Raw genomic sequence first — 20,754 nt, 5'->3', positions numbered from 1 at the left:
ACACACGCACGCGCACACACACACACACACACACACACACACACACACACACAGACACACACACACACACGCACACGCACACTCACACACACACTCACTCACTCTCACACACACACACACATACACACACACACACACGCACACCCACACACACACACACACACACACACACTCACACACACACACACACACACACACACACACACACACACACACACACACACACACACACACACACACACACACACACACACACACACACACACACACACACACACACACACACACACACACACGACATGACGGAAGGAATAGACTCTGAGGTGTCCCTGTTTGCAGATGACGTGAAGTTGATGAGAAGAATACACTCGATCGAAGACCAGGCAGAACTACAAAGGGATCTGGACAGGCTGCAGAACTGGTCCAGCAATTGGCTCCTGGAGTTCAATCCCACCAAGTGCAAAGTCATGAAGATTGGGGAAGGGCAAAGAAGGCCGCAGACGGAGTACAGTCTAGGGGGTCAGAGACTACAAACCTCACTCAAGGAAAAAGATCTTGGGGTGAGTATAACACCAGGCACATCTCCTGAAGCGCACATCAACCAAATAACTGCTGCAGCATATGGGCGCCTAGCAAACCTCAGAACAGCATTCCGACATCTTAATAAGGAATCGTTCAGGACCCTGTACACCGTATACGTTAGGCCCATATTGGAGTATGCGGCACCAGTTTGGAACCCACACCTAGCCAAGCACGTAAAGAAACTAGAGAAAGTGCAAAGGTTTGCAACAAGACTAGTCCCAGAGCTAAGAGGTATGTCCTACGAGGAGAGGTTAAGGGAAATCAACCTGACGACACTGGAGGACAGGAGAGATAGGGGGGACATGATAACAACATACAAAATACTGAGAGGAATTGACAAGGTGGACAAAGACAGGATGTTCCAGAGATTGGACACAGTAACAAGGGGACACAGTTGGAAGCTAAAGACACAGATGAATCACAGGGATGTTAGGAAGTATTTCTTCAGCCACAGAGTAGTCAGTAAGTGGAATAGTTTGGGAAGCGATGTAGTGGAGGCAGGATCCATACATAGCTTTAAGCAGAGGTATGATAAAGCTCACGGCTCAGGGAGAGTGACCTAGTAGCGATCAGTGAAGAGGCGGGGCCAGGAGCTCGGACTCGACCCCCGCAACCTCAACTAGGTGAGTACAACTAGGTGAGTACACACACACACACACACTGCACATGAGTGAGAGGGAAACAGAACACATGTACAGACAAGTACACACAGATGAGCAGGAACAGCAGCAGTGATTGACTCCAGGTGGAAAGTGAAAGTTAATTTGATGATGATCCCAACAACCTCCAGTCCAATGCCTCCACTTATTTCCCTCTATCCCCCCCCCCACTCTCTCTCTCTCTGCCGTACCACTCCTCCCTCTTCAAACTCCGCATCATCAAGCCCCTCCCACTCATGCATGTCCTGAGTGGTCATCGTGAAGGTTGTCGTTATCTATGTTGCTGCCAGAGTACGTTATGGACCCTGGTCCAAAATCCACCTGTCTACCCTGTGGTCCAGAAGATGCAAAAGTGGCAAGCCTGTATCCAGACCTTGTCCAGCACAAGGATGTGGAGAGGTGTTGGTGCCCAGGATATATCCGAGTCCCGGGTAATGAACAGGTGGAGCCCAAGGCTAAGGCTGCTATATCACGCTGGTGAAGGGCGCTCGTTGTAGGAATTACAACTACCTTCCATTCAGATCACTCCTGATCATCCTTCTCCCTATCCTCTCTCATTTCCCTGGAGAGCGAAACGATTCCACAAAATATCACATTAGTTGCATCTGTGTCCTTTTATGTAACAATATAATAATGTTCCATAAAGTACCATTAATAGCACACAGCCTCAAATCATACCACGGGTGGGGGTAGAACCCGTGATTCATTCCCGCGGGTTCTATCCCCGCCAGTGATATGGTTTGTTTGAAATCGTGTCATTACGATTTCGTGAGTCAAACAACCTCAAAATGGCCATAGTAGCTTAATAAATCAGTATTTCCTTGGAAGTAACAAGCCTGGTGGGCCCTACAGATAAGCAACAAGTCTAGAAGACTCAGCATAATGCGAGTGTTTTGCATCCATTTTTCCACATGAAGTGTTACTACGACTCTCCTCTACGTATTAAAGGTTGGATGCCGCACACCTCACCAGCAGCCATCTTCTCGCAGGCGATCCTGTGTAACTGATGGCATCCTGCCCACTGTATAATTTTCTTATCGGCCACATCCAAATGGAATCATCATTGCAACTCTGTCGATTGAGAACTTGTTAGACACGTTCATCGGCATCTCTTTGCAGGTGTTTCTGTCTGCAGGTGTTCCTGCCTTACCCTGTGTTGCTAAGTCACAATACTGTGACTGAAACAATGAACAAATAACCCGCACATAGGAGAAAGAGACTGAATGACGATGTTTCGGGCCGGCATGGATCAAGTCGAACCGAAACAAGTGCATATATCATGTACTGCTTACCTGTCTCATCTACCTACCTACTTTACCTACCTACCTACCTTCAGCCAGGAGCCTCGGCTTCGCTGAACGTGTCTTGTTCCCACAGTCACCAGAGTGCTGGGATGTAGCATCTATAAGTCACCAGAGTGCTGGGATGTACCATCTATCAGTCACCAGAGTGCTGGGATGTACCATCTATAAGTCACCAGAGTGCTGGGATGTACCATCTACCAGTCACCAGTGCTGGGATGTGCCATCTATCAGTCACCAGAGTGCTGGGATGTACCATCTATCAGTCACCAGAGTGCTGGGATGTTCCATCTATCAGTCACCAGAGTGCTGGGATGTAGCATCTATCAGTCCCCATAGTGCTGGGATGTACCATCAGTCAGTCTCCAGAGTGCTAGGATGCACCATCTATCAGTCACCAGAGTGCTGGGATGTACCATCTATCAGTAACCAGAGTGCTGGGATGTACCATCTATCAGTCACCAGAGTGCTGGGATGTACCATCTATCAGTCACCAGAGTGCTGGGATGTACCATCTATCAGTCACCAGAGTGCTAGGATGTACCATCTATCAGTCACCAGAGTGCGGGGATGTACCATCTATCAGTCACCAGAGTGCTGGGATGTACCATCTAACAGTCACCAGGGTGCTGGGATGTACAATCTATCAGTCTTCAGAGTGCTGGGATGTACCATCTATCAGTCACCAGAGTGCTGGGATGTACCATCTATCAGTCACCAGAGTGCTGGGATGTACCATCTATCAGTCTCCAGAGTGCTGGAATGTACCATCTATCAGTCACCAGAGTGCTGGGATGTACCATCTATCAGTCACCAGATTGCTGGGATGTAACATCCATCAGTCACTAGAGTGCTGGGATGTACCATCTATCAGTCACCAGAGTGCTGGGATGTACCATCTATCAGTCACCAGAGTGCTGGGATGTACCATCTATCTGTATCCAGAGTGCTGGGATGTACCATCTATCAGTCACTAGGGTGCTGGGATGTACCATCTATCAGTCACCAGGGTGCTGGTATGTAAAATCTATCAGTCACCAGAGTGCTGGGATGTACCATCTATCAGTCACCAGAGTGCTGGGATGTACCATCTATCAGTCCCCAGAGTGCTGGGATGTACCATCTATCAGTCTCCAGAGTGCTGGAATGTACCATCTCCCAGTCACCAGAGTGCTGGGATGTACCATCTACCAGTCACCAGAGTCCTGGGATGTACCAACTATCAGTCGCCAAAGTGCTGGGATGTACCATCCATCAGTAACCAGGGTGCTGGGATGCACCATCTATCAGTCTCCAGAGTGCTGGGATATACCATCAATCAGTCACCAGAGTGCTGGGATGTACCATCTATCAGTCACCAGAGTGCTGGGATGTACCATCTATCAGTCCTCATAGTGCTGGGATGTACCATCTATCAGTCTCCAGAGTGCTGGGATGTACCATCTATCAGTCATCAGAGTGCTGGGATGTACCATCTATCAGTCACCAGAGTGCTGGGATGTACCATCTAACAGTCACCAGGGTGCTGGGATGTACCATCTATCAGTCTCCAGAGTGCTGGGATGTACCATCTATCAGTCAACAGAGTGCTGGGATGTACCATCTATCAGTCACCAGAGTGCTGGGATGTACCATCTATCAGTCACCAGAGTGCTGGGATGTAACATCTATCAGTCACCAGAGTGCTGGGATGTACCATCTATCAGTCACCAGAGTGCTGGGATGTACCATCTATCAGTCACCACAGTGCTGGGATGTACCATCTATCAGTCACCACAGTGCTGGGATGTACCATCTATCAGTCACCAGAGTGCTGGGATGTACCATCTAACAGTCACCAGGGTGCTGGGATGTACAATCTATCAGTCTCCAGAGTGCTGGGATGTACCATCTATCAGTCACCACAGTGCAGGGATGTACCATCTATCAGTCACCAGAGTGCTGGGATGTACCGTCTATCAGTCCCCAGAAAGCTGGGATGTACCATCTATCAGTCACCAGAGTGCTGGGATGTACCATCTATCAGTCTCCAGAGTGCTGGAATGTACCATCTATCAGTCACCAGAGTGCTGGGATGTACCATCTATCAGTCACCAGAGTGCTGGGATGTACCATCTATCTGTCTCCAGAGTGCTGGGGTGTACAATCTGTCAGTCACCAGAGTCCTGGGATGTACCATCTATCAGCCACCAGAGTGCTGGGATGTACCATCTATCAGTCACCAGAGTGCTTGGATGTACCATCTATCTGTTTCCAGAGTCCTGGGATGTATCATCTATCAGTCACCAGAGTGCTGGGGTGTACCATCTACCAGTCACCAGAGTGCTGGGATGTAACATCTATCAGTCACCAGAGTGCTGGGATGTACCATCTATCAGTCACCAGAGTGCTGGGATGTACCATCTATCAGTCACCAGAGTGCTGGGATGTACCATCTATCAGTCACCAGAGTGCTGGGATGAACCATCTATCAGTCACCAGAGTGCTTGGATGTAGCATCTATCGGTCACCAGAGTGCTGGGATGTACCATCTATCAGTCGCCATAGTGCTGGGATGTACCATCTATCAGTCACCAGAGTGCTGGGATGTACCATCTATCAGTCACATGAGTGCTGGGATGTACCATCTATCAGTCACCAGAGTGTTGGGATGTACCATCTATCAGTCACCAGAGTGCTGGGATGTGCTATCTATAAATCACCAAAGTGCTGGGATGTACCATCTATCAGTCACCAGAGTGCTGGGATGTACCATCTATCAGTCACCAGAGTGCTGGGATGTACCATCTATCAGTCACCAGAGTGCTGGGATGTACCATCTAACAGTCACCAGAGTGCTGGGATGTACCATCTATCAGTTTCAAGAGTGGTGGGATGTACCATCTATCAGTCACCAGAGTGCTGGGATGTACCATCTGTCAGTCACCTGAGTGCTGGGATGTAGCATCTATCAGTCTCCATAGTGCTGGGATGAACCATCTATCAGTCACCAGAGTGCTGGGATGTACCATCTATCAGTCACCAGAGTGCTGGGATGTACCACCTATCAGTCACCAGAGTGCTGGGATGCACCATCTATCAGTCACCAGAGTGCTGGGATGTACCATCTATCAATCACCAGAGTGCTAGGATGTACCATCTATCAGTCACAAGAGTGCTGGGATGTACCATCTATCAGTCACCAGAGTGCTGGGATGTACCATCTATCAATCACCAGAGTGCTGGGATGTACCATCTATGAGTCACCAGAGTGCTAGGATGTACCGTCTATCAGTCACCAGAGTGCTGGGACGTACCATCTATCAGTCACCAGAGTGCTGGGATGTACCACCTATCAGTCACCAGATTGCTGGGATGTACGTGTATCAGTCACCAGAGTGCTGGGATGTACCATCTATCAATCACGAGAGTGCTGGGATGTACCATCTATCAGTCACCAGAGTGCTGGGATGTACCATCTGTCAGTCACCAGAGTGCTGGGATGTACCATCTATCTGTCTCCAGAGTGCTGGGATGTACCATCTTTCAGTCACCAGAGTGCTGGGATGTACCATCTATCATTCACCAGAGTGCTGGGATGTACCATCTATCAGTCACCAGAGTGCTGGGATGTGCCATCTATCAGTCACCAGAGTACTCGGATGTACCATCTATCAGTCACCACAGTGCTGGGATGTACCATCTATCAGTCACCAGAGTGCTGGGATGTACCATCTATCAGTCACCAGAGTGCTGGGATGTACCATCTATCGGTCACCAGAGTGCTAGGATGTACCATCTATCAGTCACCAGAGTACTGGGATGTAACATCTATCAGTCACCAGAGTGCTGGGATGTACCATCTATCAGTCACCAGAGTGCTGGGATGTACCATCTATCAGTCACCAGAGTGCTGGGATGTACCATCTATCAGTCACCAGAGTGCTGGGATGTACCATCTATCAGTCACCAGAGTGCTGGGATGTACCATCTATCAGTCACCAGAGTGCTGGGATGTATCATCTATCAGTCACCAGATTGCTGGGATGTACCATCTATCAGTCACCAGAGTGCTGGGATGTACCATCTATCAGTCTCCAGAGTGCTGGGATGTACCAACTATTAGTCTCCAGAGTGCTGGGATGTACCATCTATCAGTCACCAGAGTGCTGGGATGTACCATCTATCAGTCTCCAGAGTGCTGGGATGTACCATCTATTAGCCTCCAGAGTGCTGGGATGTACGATCTTTCAGTCACCAGAGTGCTGGGATGTAATATCTATCAGCCTCCAGAGTGATGGGATGTACCATCTATCAGTCACCAGAGTGCTGGGATGTACCACCTATCTGCCTCCAGAGTGCTGGGATGTACCATCTATCAGTCATCAGAGTGCTGGGATGTACCATCTATCAGTCACCAGAGTGCTGGGATGTACCGTCTTTCAGTCTCCAGAGTGCTGGGATGTACCATCTATCAGTCACCAGAGTGCTTGGATGTACCATCTATCAGTCACCAGAGTGCTGGGATGTACCATCTAACAGTCTCCAGAGTGCTGAGATTTGCATCTATCAGTCAACAGAGTGCTGGGATGTACCATCTATCAGTCACCAGAGTGCTTGGATGTACCATCTATCAGTCACCAGAGTGCTGTGATGTACCATCTATCAGTCCCCAGAGTGCTGGGATGTACCATCTATCAGTCCCCTGAGTGCTGGGATGTACCATCTATCAGTCACCAGAGTGCTGGGATGTACCATCTATCAGTCACCAGAGTGCTGGGATGTACCGTCTATCAGTCACCAGAGTGCTGGGATGTACCATCTATCAGTCACCAGAGTGCTGGGATGTACCATCTATCAGTCACCAGAGTGCTGGGATGTACCATCTATCAGTCTCCAGAGTGCTGGGATGTACCATCTATCAGTCACCAGAGTGCTGGGATGTACCATCTATCAGTCACCAGAGTGCTGGGATGTACCATCTATCAGTCACCAGAGTGCTGGGATGTACCATCTATCAGTCACCAGAGTGCTGGGATGTACCATCTATCAGTCACCAGAGTGCTGGGATGTACCATCTATCAGTCACCAGAGTGCTGGGATGTTCCATCTATCTGTCACCAGAGTGCTGGGATGTACCATCTATCAGTCTCCAGAGTGCTGGGATGTACCATCTATCAGTCCCCAGAGTGCTGTGATGTACCATCTATCAGTCACCAGAGTGCTGGGATGTACCATCTATCAGTCACCAGAGTGCTGGGATGTACCATCTATCAGTCACCAGGGTGCTGGGATGTACCATCTATCAGTCACCAGAGCGCTGGGATGTACCATCTATCCGTCCCCAGAGTGCTGGGATGTACCATCTATCAGTCCCCAGAGTGCTGGGATGTACCATCTATCAGTCACAAGAGTGCTGGGATGTACCATCTATCAGTCACCAGAGTGCTGGGATGTACCATCTATCAGTCCCCAGAGTGCTGGGATGTACCATCTATCAGTCACAAGAGTGCTGGGATGTACCATCTATCAGTCACCAGAGTGCTGGGATGTACCGTCTATCAGTCCCCAGAGTGCTGTGATGTACCATCTATCAGTCACCAGAGTGCTGGGATGTACCATCTATCAGTCACCAGAGTGCTGGGATGTACCATCTATCAGTCACCAGAGTGCTGGGATGTACCATCTATCAGTCACCAGGGTGCTGGGATGTACCATCTATCAGTCACCAGAGCGCTGGGATGTACCATCTATCCGTCCCCAGAGTGCTGGGATGTACCATCTATCAGTCCCCAGAGTGCTGGGATGTACCATCTATCAGTCAACAGAGTGCTGGGATGTACCATCTATCAGTCACCAGAGTGCTGGGATGTACCATCTATGAGTCACCAGAGAGCTGGGATGTACCATCTATCAGTCCCCAGAGTGCTGGGATGTACCATCTATCAGTCACCAGAGTGCTGGGATGTACCATCTATCAGTCCCCAGAGTGCTGGGATGGTACATCCCAGCACTTAGTGAGCATTTATGGAACTTGTCTACACTTAGTGAGCATTTATGGAACTTGTCTACACTTAGTGAGCATTTATGGAACTTGTCGACATTTAGTGAGCATTTATGGAACTTGTCGACACTTAGTGAGCATTTATGGAACTTGTCGACACTTAGTGAGCATTTATGGAACTTGTCTACACTTCGTGAGCATTTATGGAACTTGTCTACACTTAGTGAGCATTTATCTAACTTGTCGACACTTAGTGAGCATTTATGGAACTTGTCGACACTTAGTGAACATTTATGGAACTTGTCTACACTTAGTGAGCATTCATGGAACTTGTCTACACTTAGTGAGCATTTATGGAACTTGTGTACACTTAGTGAGCATTTATGAAACTTGTCGACATTTAGTGAGCATTTATGGAACTTGTCGACACTTAGTGAGCATTTATGGAACTTGTCTACACTTAGTGAGCATTCATGGAACTTGTCTACACTTAGTGAGCATTTATGGAACTTGTCTACACTTAGTGAGCATTTATGGTACTTGTCGACATTTAGTGAGCATTTATGGAACTTGTCTACACTTAGTGAGCATTCATGGAACTTGTCTACTCTTAGTGAGCATTCATGGAACTTTTCTACACTTAGTGAGCATTTATAGAACTTGTCGACATTTAGTGAGCATTTATGGAACTTGTCTGCACTTAGTGAGCATTCATGGAACTTGTCTACACTTAGTGAGCATTTATGGAACTTGTCTACACTTAATGAGCATTCAGGGAACTTGTCGACACTTAGTGAGCATTTATGGAATTTGTCGACACTTAGTGAGCATTCATGGAACTTGTCGACACTTAGTGAGCATTTATGGAATTTGTCGACACTTAGTGAGCATTTATGGAACTTGTCTACACTTAGTGAGCATTTATGGAATTTGTCGACACTTAGTGAGCATTTATGGAACTTGTCGACACTTAGTGAGCATTCATGGAACTTGTCGACACTTAGTGAGCATTTATGGAATTTGTCGACACTTAGTGAGCATTTATGGAACTTGTCTACACTTAGTGAGCATTTATGGAATTTGTCGACACTTAGTGAGCATTTATGGAACTTGTCGACACTTAGTGAGCATCTATGGAACTTCTGTACACTTAGTGAGCATTTATGGAACTTGTCGACATTTAGTGAGCATTTATGGAACTTGTCGACACTTAGTGAGCATTTATGGAACTTGTCTACACTTAGTGAGCATTCATGGAACTTGTCTACACTTAGTGAGCATTTATGGAACTTGTCTACACTTAGTGAGCATTTATGGAACTTGTCGACATTTAGTGAGCATTTATGGAACTTGTCTACACTTAGTGAGCATTCATGGAACTTATCTACACTTAGTTAGCATTTATGGAACTTGTCGACACTTAGTGAGCATTTATGGAACATGTCTACACTTAGTGAGCATTCATGGAACTTGTCTACACTTTGTGAGCATTTATGGAACTTGTCTACACTTAGTGAGCATTCATGGAACTTGTCTACACTTAGTGAGCATTTATGGAACTTGTCGACACTTAGTGAGCATTTATGGAACTTGTCTACACTTAGTGAGCATTTATGGAACTTGTCGACACTTAGTGAGCATTTATGGAACTTGTCTACGCTTAGTGAGCATTCATGGAACTTGTCTACACTTAGTTAGCATTTATGGAACTTGTCTACACTTAGTGAGCATTTATGGAACTTGTCGTCATTTAGTGAGCATTTATGGAACTTGTCTACGCTTAGTGAGCATTCATGGAACTTGTCGACACTTAGTGAGCATTTATGGAACTTGTCTACACTTAGTGAGCATTTATGGAACTTGTCTACACTTAGTGAGCATTTATGGAACTTGTCTACACTTAGTGAGCATTTATGGAACTTGTCTACACTTAGTGAGCATTCATGGAACTTGTATACACTTAGTGAGCATTTATGGAACTTGTCGACACTTAGTGAGCATTTATGGAACTTGTCTACACTTAGTGAGCATTTATGGAACTTGTGTACATTTAGTGAGCATTTATGGAACTTGTCGACACTTAGTGAGCATTCATGGAACTTGTCGACACTTAGTGAGCATTTATGGAACTTGTCGACACTTAGTGAGCATTTATGGAACTTGTCGACATTTAGTGAGCATTTATGGAACTTGTCTACACTTAGTGAGCATTCATGGAACTTGTCTACACTTAGTGAGCATTCATGGAACTTGTCGACACTTAGTAAGCATTTATGGAACTTGTCGACAGTTAGTGAGCATTTATGGAACTTGTCTACACTTAGTGAGCATTCATGGTACTTGTCTACACTTAGTGAGCATTTATGGAACTTGTCTACACTTAGTGAGCATTCATGGTACTTGTCTACACTTAGTGAGCATTTATGGAACTTGTCTACACTTAGTGAGCATTTATGGAACTTGTCTACACTTAGTGAGCATTCATGGTACTTGTCTACACTTAGTGAGCATTTATGGAACTTGTCTACACTTAGTGAGCATTTATGGAACTTGTCTACACTTAGTGAGCATTCATGGAACTTGTCGACATTTAGTGAGCATTTATGGAACTTGTCGACACTTAGTGAGTATTTTTGGAACTTGTCGACACTTAGTGAGCATTTATGGAACTTGTCGACAGTTAGTGAGCATTTATGGAACTTGTCGACAGTTAGTGAGCATTTATGGAACTTGTCTACACTTAGTGAGCATTTATGGAACTTGTCTACACTTAGTGAGCATTTATGGAACTTGTCTACACTTAGTGAGCATTCATGGAACTTGTTGACATTTAGTGAGCATTTATGGAACTTGTCGACACTTAGTGAGTATTTTTGGAACTTGTCGACACTTAGTGAGCATTTATGGAACTTGTCGACAGTTAGTGAGCATTTATGGAACTTGTCGACAGTTAGTGAGCATTTATGTAACTTGTCTACACTTAGTGAGCATTTATGGAACTTGTCTACACTTAGTGAGCTTTTATGGAACTTGTCTACACTTAGTGAGCATTTATGTAACTTGTCTACACTTAGTGAGCATTTATGGAACTTGTGTACACTTAGTGAGCTTTTATGGAACTTGTGTACACTTAGTGAGCATTTATGGAACTTGTGTACACTTAGTGAGCATTTATGGAACTTGTCTACACTTAGTGAGCATTTATGGAACTTGTGTACACTTAGTGAGCATTTATGGAACTTGTGTACAATTAGTGAGCATTTATGGAACTTGTCGACACTTAGTGAGCATTTAATTCTTTACTGCGTCTTGCGTCATAGTAGACATTATTCTTAGCGTCCAGTAAACTTTAAACATCTTTAATATCTTCCTTTATTACCTTCATTTATTACTATTCTCTATTGCCTTCCTTTATTACTGCTTCTACCTGCTCATTCTTACTATCATGTCTGTTATCTTTGTCTGCTTCTCGGGGGTAAATTAACCACAAGTGTTAGTGGCCCAAGGCTTGTTTACACCTTGTTGATGAACTTACCAGACTATCAAGGGTGTCGCCTTGATGCTGGTGTAGGACTCTTGATGCTGGTGTAGGACTCTTGATGATGTAAAGTGTTGGAGTTGCGTTCCTCTTCCTCGGATCAGACATCTCCTCCACGACGTTACCTCCGACAGCTTAAAGTTGCATCTCAATATAATATTCATCTCTTATCACTATTTTTTTCCCACTCTTATTGCTCTCTCTCTTCTTCTTCTGCCTCCCATTCTTCTCTACCTTCCCTCTCCCTACCTCTGTTTACTCAGTTTCCCTCTTCTTCCCTCCTTCATTCATGGGAAGCAGAAACAGGTAGGGAGGGAGGGAGGTAGAGAGGGAGGGAGGGAGGGAGAGAAGGAGGGAGGGAGAGAGAGAGGGAGGGAGAGAAGGAGGGAGGGAGAGAAGGAGGGAGGGAGAGAGATAGGGAGGGAGGGAGGGAGAGTAAAGGAGGAGAACTAAACGTGATGTAATGTGTTGAGAACCAACTCTTTGTTATAGCGAGGAATATCTCCCTCCCTCTCCACCCCCTAACTCTCCACCCCCTAACTCTCCACCCCTAACTCTCCACCCCCTAACTCTCCACCCCCTAACTCTCCACCCCTAACTCTCCACCCCCTAACTCTCCACCCCCTAACTCTCCACCCCTAACTCTCCACCCCCTAACACTCCACCCCCTAACTCTCCACCCCCTAACTCTCCACCCCCTAACTCTCCACCCCCTAACCCTCCACCCCCTAACTCTCCAACCCTCCCTTAAACTATTTCCCTCCCTTTCTTCTCGCCCCCCTTTCACTCTTTCTCTCCCCACCTCTCTCTTCCCACCCACGGGAGCACTAAAGAATCTCTGTATTAAGCTGACACTATAAAGAAAGTCTCAAGCTGACACTCTAAACAGAGCCTCAAGCTGACACTATCAACAAACCCTCAATCTGGAGAAGCTTCCTTACTACGCAACGCTAAGATCATCTGTAACGCATCTCTCTGCCCCCAGGTGTGTTTCTAACACCCGTCAGCAACATCTGTCATCGTGCACACTGCCTGGTATAAGGTTAACATCGAGTATTATTGTATGACATCCACGTGAAGATCCTGAGTGTTACATCAATTGAGCAAAGCAACCATGTTGGTTGTAAGAAGAGTCAGTGTGTGTGTGTGCATGGCCTCGCTGGAGGCAACCTGACTCAGCAACTGCAACATCTGCAACACTTTCTCTTAAATACTGATATAATAGACGAAGAAGCTGCCTGGTCCGCCCACGGCGATAGTCTTCATAACCAGTAAATTAGATGTGAAACAAGACAAAGTTTCGAACTGTTTTCAATAACGAACTCAGGATGGACCGATAGGCCTGTTTTTATGGACTGCGAGTTGTTCAGTCATCAGTCACGGTACCGTAGGTTTGGTTGAGCAGATTCTGCCGTGCTGGATGAGTGTGTCGTCGTTGTGCTTCAACAAACATTTCTTCCATGACTTAAGAAATCGTAATGACACGATTGCAATGGTTAGTGAAGCTTAGACCATCCTACTTTAACACACGAAGTTACGTACTTAGACTGACTAGTATCACACACAGATACGGGTACTAGACCATTGACTAGTAACATAACACACGAAGGAGGTGTACTTAGACCATTGACTAGTAACACTAACACACGAAGGTACGGGTACTTAGACCATTGACTAGTAACACTAACACACGAAGGTACGGGTACTTAGACCATTGACTAGTAACACTAACACACGAAGGTACGGGTACTTAGACCATTGACTAGTAACACTAACACAAGAAGGTACGGGAACTAAGAGCTCTGAGTCACTCTCCTCTCACACATTTTCAACAATCTGATCAAGAACAATCAAGAACTGCTATATTCTAAACACTATTCGAGGTAAAAAAAAAAACATTGCCTTGACCAAAAATTACATACCTGTCTGTTTAATAAGTCGTCGTAAGGAAACCAAAATTATTGATATACTGTGCATGAGAGAAAGATTTTGTATCGTGGCAATAATAATGACTTATACGAGGAAGGTAGATGGATACGTTTATGCTAATGAGTCAACACCCAACACTACTGGTAGCTGTTGTCCTCACCGTGAAGCTACGTAAGGACTGTCTCCTTGTTCCACCGATACATTTAATATATTGTTACGTACAGATATTTTCATTTCCAAAGTTGAAGGAAATACATTTTTTTCCTTCTAAAAACTGCGATGAATGACATTTCCATTTGATGAGCTAAATAACATTAAATTTTGAGGTGAGTGAAGAATGTAGCGTTGACGAGGAATGTTACAGCAACATTACCACCATTACTGTAACATTACCACCATTACTGTAACATTACCACCATTACTGTAACATTACCACCATTACTGTAACAAGGTAACAACGTGATGACGTAACTACCTCATTACTCGAGATAACTATACAACCACCATGACAACTCTCTCCCTCAATCTTATTAGTCAACCAAGTGAATAACAAATCTCAACTATTTAGCTGGTGTGGGTAACGTAGAGGTGTAGTTATTAATGTAGAGGTGTGGTTATTAATGTAGGGGTGTGGTTATTAATGTAGGGGTGTGGTTATTAATGTAGAGGTGTAGTTATTAATGTAGGGGTGTGGTTATTAATGTAGAGGTGTGGTTATTAATGTAGAGGTGTGGTTATTAATGTAGGGGTGTGGTTATTAATGTAGAGGTGTGGTTATTAATGTAGAGGTGTGGTTATTAATGTAGAGGTGTGGTTATTAATGTAGAGATGTGGTTATTAATGTAGGGGTGTGGTTATTAATGTAGAGATGTGGTTATTAATGTAGGGGTGTGGTTATTAATGTAGGGGTGTGGTTATTAATGTAGAGATGTGGTTATTAATGTAGGGGTGTGGTTATTAATGTAGAGATGTGGTTATTAATGTAGGGGTGTGGTTATTAATGTAGGGGTGTGGTTATTAATGTAGGGGTGTGGTTATTAATGTAGAGGTGTGGTTATTAATGTAGGGGAGTGGTTATTAATGTAGGGGTGTGGTTATTAATGTAGAGGTGTGGTTATTAATGTAGGGGTGTGGTTATTAATGTAGACGTGTGGTTATTAATGTAGAGGTGTGGTTATTAATGTAGAGGTGTGGTTATTAATGTAGAGGTGTGGTTATTAATGTAGAGGTGTGGTTATTAATGTAGGGGAGTGGTTATTAATGTAGGGGTGTGGTTATTAATGTAGAGGTGTGGTTATTAATGTAGGGGTGTGGTTATTAATGTAGAGGTGTGGTTATTAATGTAGAGGTGTGGTTATTAATGTAGAGGTGTGGTTATTAATGTAGAGGTGTGGTTATTAATGTAGGGGTGTGGTTATTAATGTAGGGGTGTGGTTATTAATGTAGAGGTGTGGTTATTAATGTAGAGGTGTGGTTATTAATGTAGAGGTGTGGTTATTAATGTAGGGGTGTGGTTATTAATGTAGAGGTGTGGTTATTAATGTAGGGGTGTGGTTATTAATGTAGAGGTGTGGTTATTAATGTAGAGGTGTGGTTATTAATGTAGGGGTGTGGTTATTAATGTAGACGTGTGGTTATTAATGTAGAGGTGTGGTTATTAATGTAGGGGTGTGGTTATTAATGTAGGGGTGTGGTTATTAATGTAGGGGTGTGGTTATTATGTAATGTTATTAAGGGGTGTGGTTATTAATGTAGAGGTGTGGTTATTAATGTAGAGGTGTGGTTATTAATGTAGAGGTGTGGTTATTAATGTAGGTGTGGGGTGTGGTTATTAATGTAGGGGTGTGGTTATTAATGTAGGGGTGTGGTTATTAATGTAGAGGTGTGGTTATTAATGTAGAGGTGTGGTTATTAATGTAGGGGTGTGGTTATTAATGTAGACGTGTGGTTATTAATGTAGAGGTGTGGTTATTAATGTAGGGGTGTGGTTATTAATGTAGGGGTGTGGTTATTAATGTAGGGGTGTGGTTATTAATGTAGGGGTGTGGTTATTAATGTAGGGGTGTGGTTATTAATGTAGAGGTGTGGTTATTAATGTAGGGGTGTGGTTATTAATGTACGTGTGGGTAGAGGTGTGGTTATTAATGTAGGGGTGTGGTTATTAATGTAGGGGTGTGGTTATTAATGTAGGGGTGTGGTTATTAATGTAGGGGTGTGGTTATTAATGTAGGGGTGTGGTTATTAATGTAGGGGTGTGGTTATTAATGTAGGGGTGTGGTTATTAATGTAGGGGTGTGGTTATTAATGTAGGGGTGTGGTTATTAATGTAGGGGTGTGGTTATTAATGTAGAGATGTGGTTATTAATGTAGGGGTGTGGTTATTAATGTAGAGGTGTGGTTATTAATGTAGGGGTGTGGTTATTAATGTAGGGGTGTGGTTATTAATGTAGAGGTGTGGTTATTAATGTAGAGGTGTGGTTATTAATGTAGAGGTGTGGTTATTAATGTAGGGGTGTGGTTATTAATGTAGGGGTGTGGTTATTAATGTAGAGGTGTGGTTATTAATGTAGGGGTGTGCTTATTAATGTAGATGTGGTGTGGTTATTAATGTAGAGGTGTGGTTATTAATGTAGAGGTGTGGTTATTAATGTAGAGGTGTGGTTATTAATGTAGGGGTGTGGTTATTAATGTAGGGGTGTGGTTATTAATGTAGAGGTGTGGTTATTAATGTAGAGGTGTGGTTATTAATGTAGAGGTGTGGTTATTAATGTAGAGGTGTGGTTATTAATGTAGAGGTGTGGTTATTAATGTAGGGGTGTGGTTATTAATGTAGAGGTGTGGTTATTAATGTAGAGGTGTGGTTATTAATGTAGAGGTGTGGTTATTAATGTAGAGGTGTGGTTATTAATGTAGAGGTGTGGTTATTAATGTAGAGGTGTGGTTATTAATGTAGGGGAGTGGTTATTAATGTAGGGGTGTGGTTATTAATGCAGGTGTGGTTATTAATGTAGAGGTGTGGTTATTAATGTAGAGGTGTGGTTATTAATGTAGAGGTGTGGTTATTAATGTAGAGGTGTGGTTATTAATGTAGGGGTGTGGTTATTAATGTAGAGGTGTGGTTATTAATGTAGGGGTGTGGTTATTAATGTAGGGGTGTGGTTATTAATGTAGAGGTGTGGTTATTAATGTAGGGGTGTGGTTATTAATGTAGAGGTGTGGTTATTAATGTAGAGGTGTGGTTATTAATGTAGAGGTGTGGTTATTAATGTAGAGATGTGGTTATTAATGTAGGGGTGTGGTTATTAATGTAGAGGTGTGGTTATTAATGTAGAGGTGTGGTTATTAATGTAGGGGTGTGGTTATTAATGTAGAGGTGTGGTTATTAATGTAGAGGTGTGGTTATTAATGTAGAGGTGTGGTTATTAATGTAGAGGTGTGGTTATTAATGTAGGGGAGTGGTTATTAATGTAGAGGTGTGGTTATTAATGTAGAGGTGTGGTTATTAATGTAGGGGTGTGGTTATTAATGTAGAGGTGTGGTTATTAATGTAGAGGTGTGGTTATTAATGTAGAGATGTGGTTATTAATGTAGGGGTGTGGTTATTAATGTAGAGGTGTGGTTATTAATATAGAGGTGTGGTTATTAATGTAGAGGTGTGGTTATTAATGTAGGGGTGTGGTTATTAATGTAGAGGTGTGGTTATTAATGTAGGGGTGTGGTTATTAATGTAGAGGTGTGGTTATTAATGTAGAGGTGTGGTTATTAATGTAGAGGTGTGGTTATTAATGTAGAGGTGTGGTTATTAATGTAGAGGTGTGGTTATTAATGTAGAGGTGTGATTATTAATGTAGGGGTGTGGTTATTAATGTAGAGGTGTGGTTATTAATGTAGAGGTGTGGTTATTAATGTAGAGGTGTGGTTATTAATGTAGAGGTGTGGTTATTAATGTAGGGGTGTGCTTATTAATGTAGGGGTGTGGTTATTAATGTAGGGGTGTGGTTATTAATGTAGAGGTGTGGTTATTAATGTAGAGGTGTGGTTATTAATGTAGGGGAGTGGTTATTAATGTAGGGGTGTGGTTATTAATGTAGAGGTGTGGTTATTAATGTAGGTGTGTGGTTATTAATGCAGACGTGTGGTTATTAATGTAGAGGTGTGGTTATTAATGTAGAGGTGTGGTTATTAATGTAGAGGTGTGGTTATTAATGTAGATGTGTGGTTATTAATGTAGGGGTGTGGTTATTAATGTAGAGGTGTGGTTATTAATGAATAGGTGTGGTTATTAATGTAGAGGTGTGGTTATTAATGTAGAGGTGTGGTTATTAATGTAGAGGTGTGGTTATTAATGTAGATGTGTGGTTATTAATGTAGGGGTGTGGTTATTAATGTAGAGGTGTGGTTATTAATGTAGAGGTGTGGTTATTAATGTAGGGGTGTGGTTATTAATGTAGAGGTGTGGTTATTAATGTAGGGGTGTGGTTATTAATGTAGAGGTGTGGTTATTAATGTAGACGTGTGGTTATTAATGTAGGGGTGTGGTTATTAATGTAGGGGTGTGGTTATTAATGTAGAGGTGTGGTTATTAATGTAGAGGTGTGGTTATTAATGTAGGGGTGTGATTATTAATGTAGAGGTGTGGTTATTAATGTAGGGGTGTGGTTATTAATGTAGGGGTGTGGTTATTAATGTAGAGGTGTGGTTATTAATGTAGAGGTGTGGTTATTAATGTAGGGGTGTGGTTATTAATGTAGAGGTGTGGTTATTAATGTAGAGGTGTGGTTATTAATGTAGGGGTGTGGTTATTAATGTAGAGGTGTGGTTATTAATGTAGGGGTGTGGTTATTAATGTAGGGGTGTGGTTATTAATGTAGAGGTGTGGTTATTAATGTAGAGGTGTGGTTATTAATGTAGGGGTGTGGTTATTAATGTAGGGGTGTGGTTATTAATGTAGGGGTGTGGTTATTAATGTAGAGGTGTGGTTATTAATGTAGGGGTGTGGTTATTAATGTAGAGGTGTGGTTATTAATGTAGATATGTGGTTATTAATGTAGAGGTGTGGTTATTAATGTAGAGGTGTGGTTATTAATGTAGAGGTGTGGTTATTAATGTAGGGAAGTTATTAATGTAGAGGTATGGTTAATAATGTAGGGGTGTGGTTATTAATGTAGGGGTGTGGTTATTAATGTAGAGGTGTGGTTATTAATGTAGAGGTGTGGTTATTAATGTAGGGGTGTGGTTATTAATGTAGAGGTGTGGTTATTAATGTACAGGTGTGGTTATTAATGCAGGGAAGTTATTAATGTAGGGGTGTGGTTATTAATGTAGAGGTGTGGTTATTAATGTAGGGGTGTGGTTATTAATGTAGAGGTGTGGTTATTAATGTAGGGAAGTTATTAATGTAGGTGTGTGGTTATTAATGTAGAGGTGTGGTTATTAATGTAGGGGTGTGGTTATTAATGTAGAGGTGTGGTTATTAATGTAGAGGTGTGGTTATTAATGTAGGGGTGTGGTTATTAATGTAGAGATGTGGTTATTAATGTAGAGGTGTGGTTATTAATGTAGGGAAGTTATTAATGTAGGGATGTGGTTATAATGCAGAGGTGTGGTTATTAATGTAGGGGTGTGGTTATTAATGTAGAGGTGTGGTTATTAATGTAGAGGTGTGGTTATTAATGTAGGGGTGTGGTTATTAATGTAGAGGTGTGGTTATTAATGTAGGGGTGTGGTTATTAATGTAGAGGTGTGGTTATTAATGTAGGGGTGTGGTTATTAATGTAGGGGTGTGGTTATTAATGTAGAGGTGTGGTTATTAATGTAGAGGTGTGGTTATTAATGTAGAGGTGTGGTTATTAATGTAGGGAAGTTATTAATGTAGGGGTGTGGTTATTAATGTAGAGGTGTGGTTATTAATGTAGGGGTGTGATTATTAATGTAGGGGAGTGGTTATTAATGTAGAGGTGTAGTTAGTAATGTAGAGGTGTGGTTATTTATGTAGGGAAGTTATTAATGTAGGGGTGTGGTTATTAATGTAGAGGTGTGGTTATTAATGTAGGGGTGTGGTTATTAATGTAGAGGTGTGGTTATTAATGTAGAGGTGTGGGTAATAATGTAGGGGTGTGGTTATTAATGTAGAGGTGTGGTTATTAATGTAGAGGTGTGGTTATTAATGTAGCGGTGTGGTTATTAATGTAGGGAAGTGGTTATTAATGTAGAGGTGTGGTTATTTATGTAGGGGTGTGGTTATTAATGTAGAGGTGTGGTTATTAATGTAGGGGTGTGGTTATTAATGTAGAGGTGTGGTTATTAATGTAAAGGTGTGGTTATTAATGTAGGGGTGTGGTTATTAATGCAGGGGTGTGGTTATTAATGTAGGAGTATGGTTATTAATGTAGGAGTGTGGTTATTAATGTAGGAGTGTGATTATTAATGTAGAGGTGTGGTTATTAATATAGGGGTGTGGTTATTAATGTAGGGGTGTGGTAATTAATGTAGGGGTGTGGTTATTAATGTAGGGGTGTGGTAATTAATGTAGGGGTGCGGATATTAATGTAGGGGTGTGGTTATTAATGTAGGAATGTGGTTATAAATGTTGGTGTGTGGTTATTAATGTAGGGGTGTGGTTATTAATGTAGAGATGTGGTTATTAATGTAAAAGTGGTTATTAACGTAGGGGTGTGGTTATAAATGTAGGGGTGTGGTTATTAATATAGGGGTGTGGTTATTAATGTAGGGGTGTGATTATTAATGTAGGGGTGTGGTTAT

This window comes from Cherax quadricarinatus, chromosome 35 (assembly GCF_038502225.1).
Source record: "Cherax quadricarinatus isolate ZL_2023a chromosome 35, ASM3850222v1, whole genome shotgun sequence".
Taxonomy (NCBI): domain Eukaryota; kingdom Metazoa; phylum Arthropoda; class Malacostraca; order Decapoda; family Parastacidae; genus Cherax; species Cherax quadricarinatus.
The sequence above is the reverse complement of the archived record's forward strand: the minus strand, read 5'-3'. Positions refer to the sequence as shown.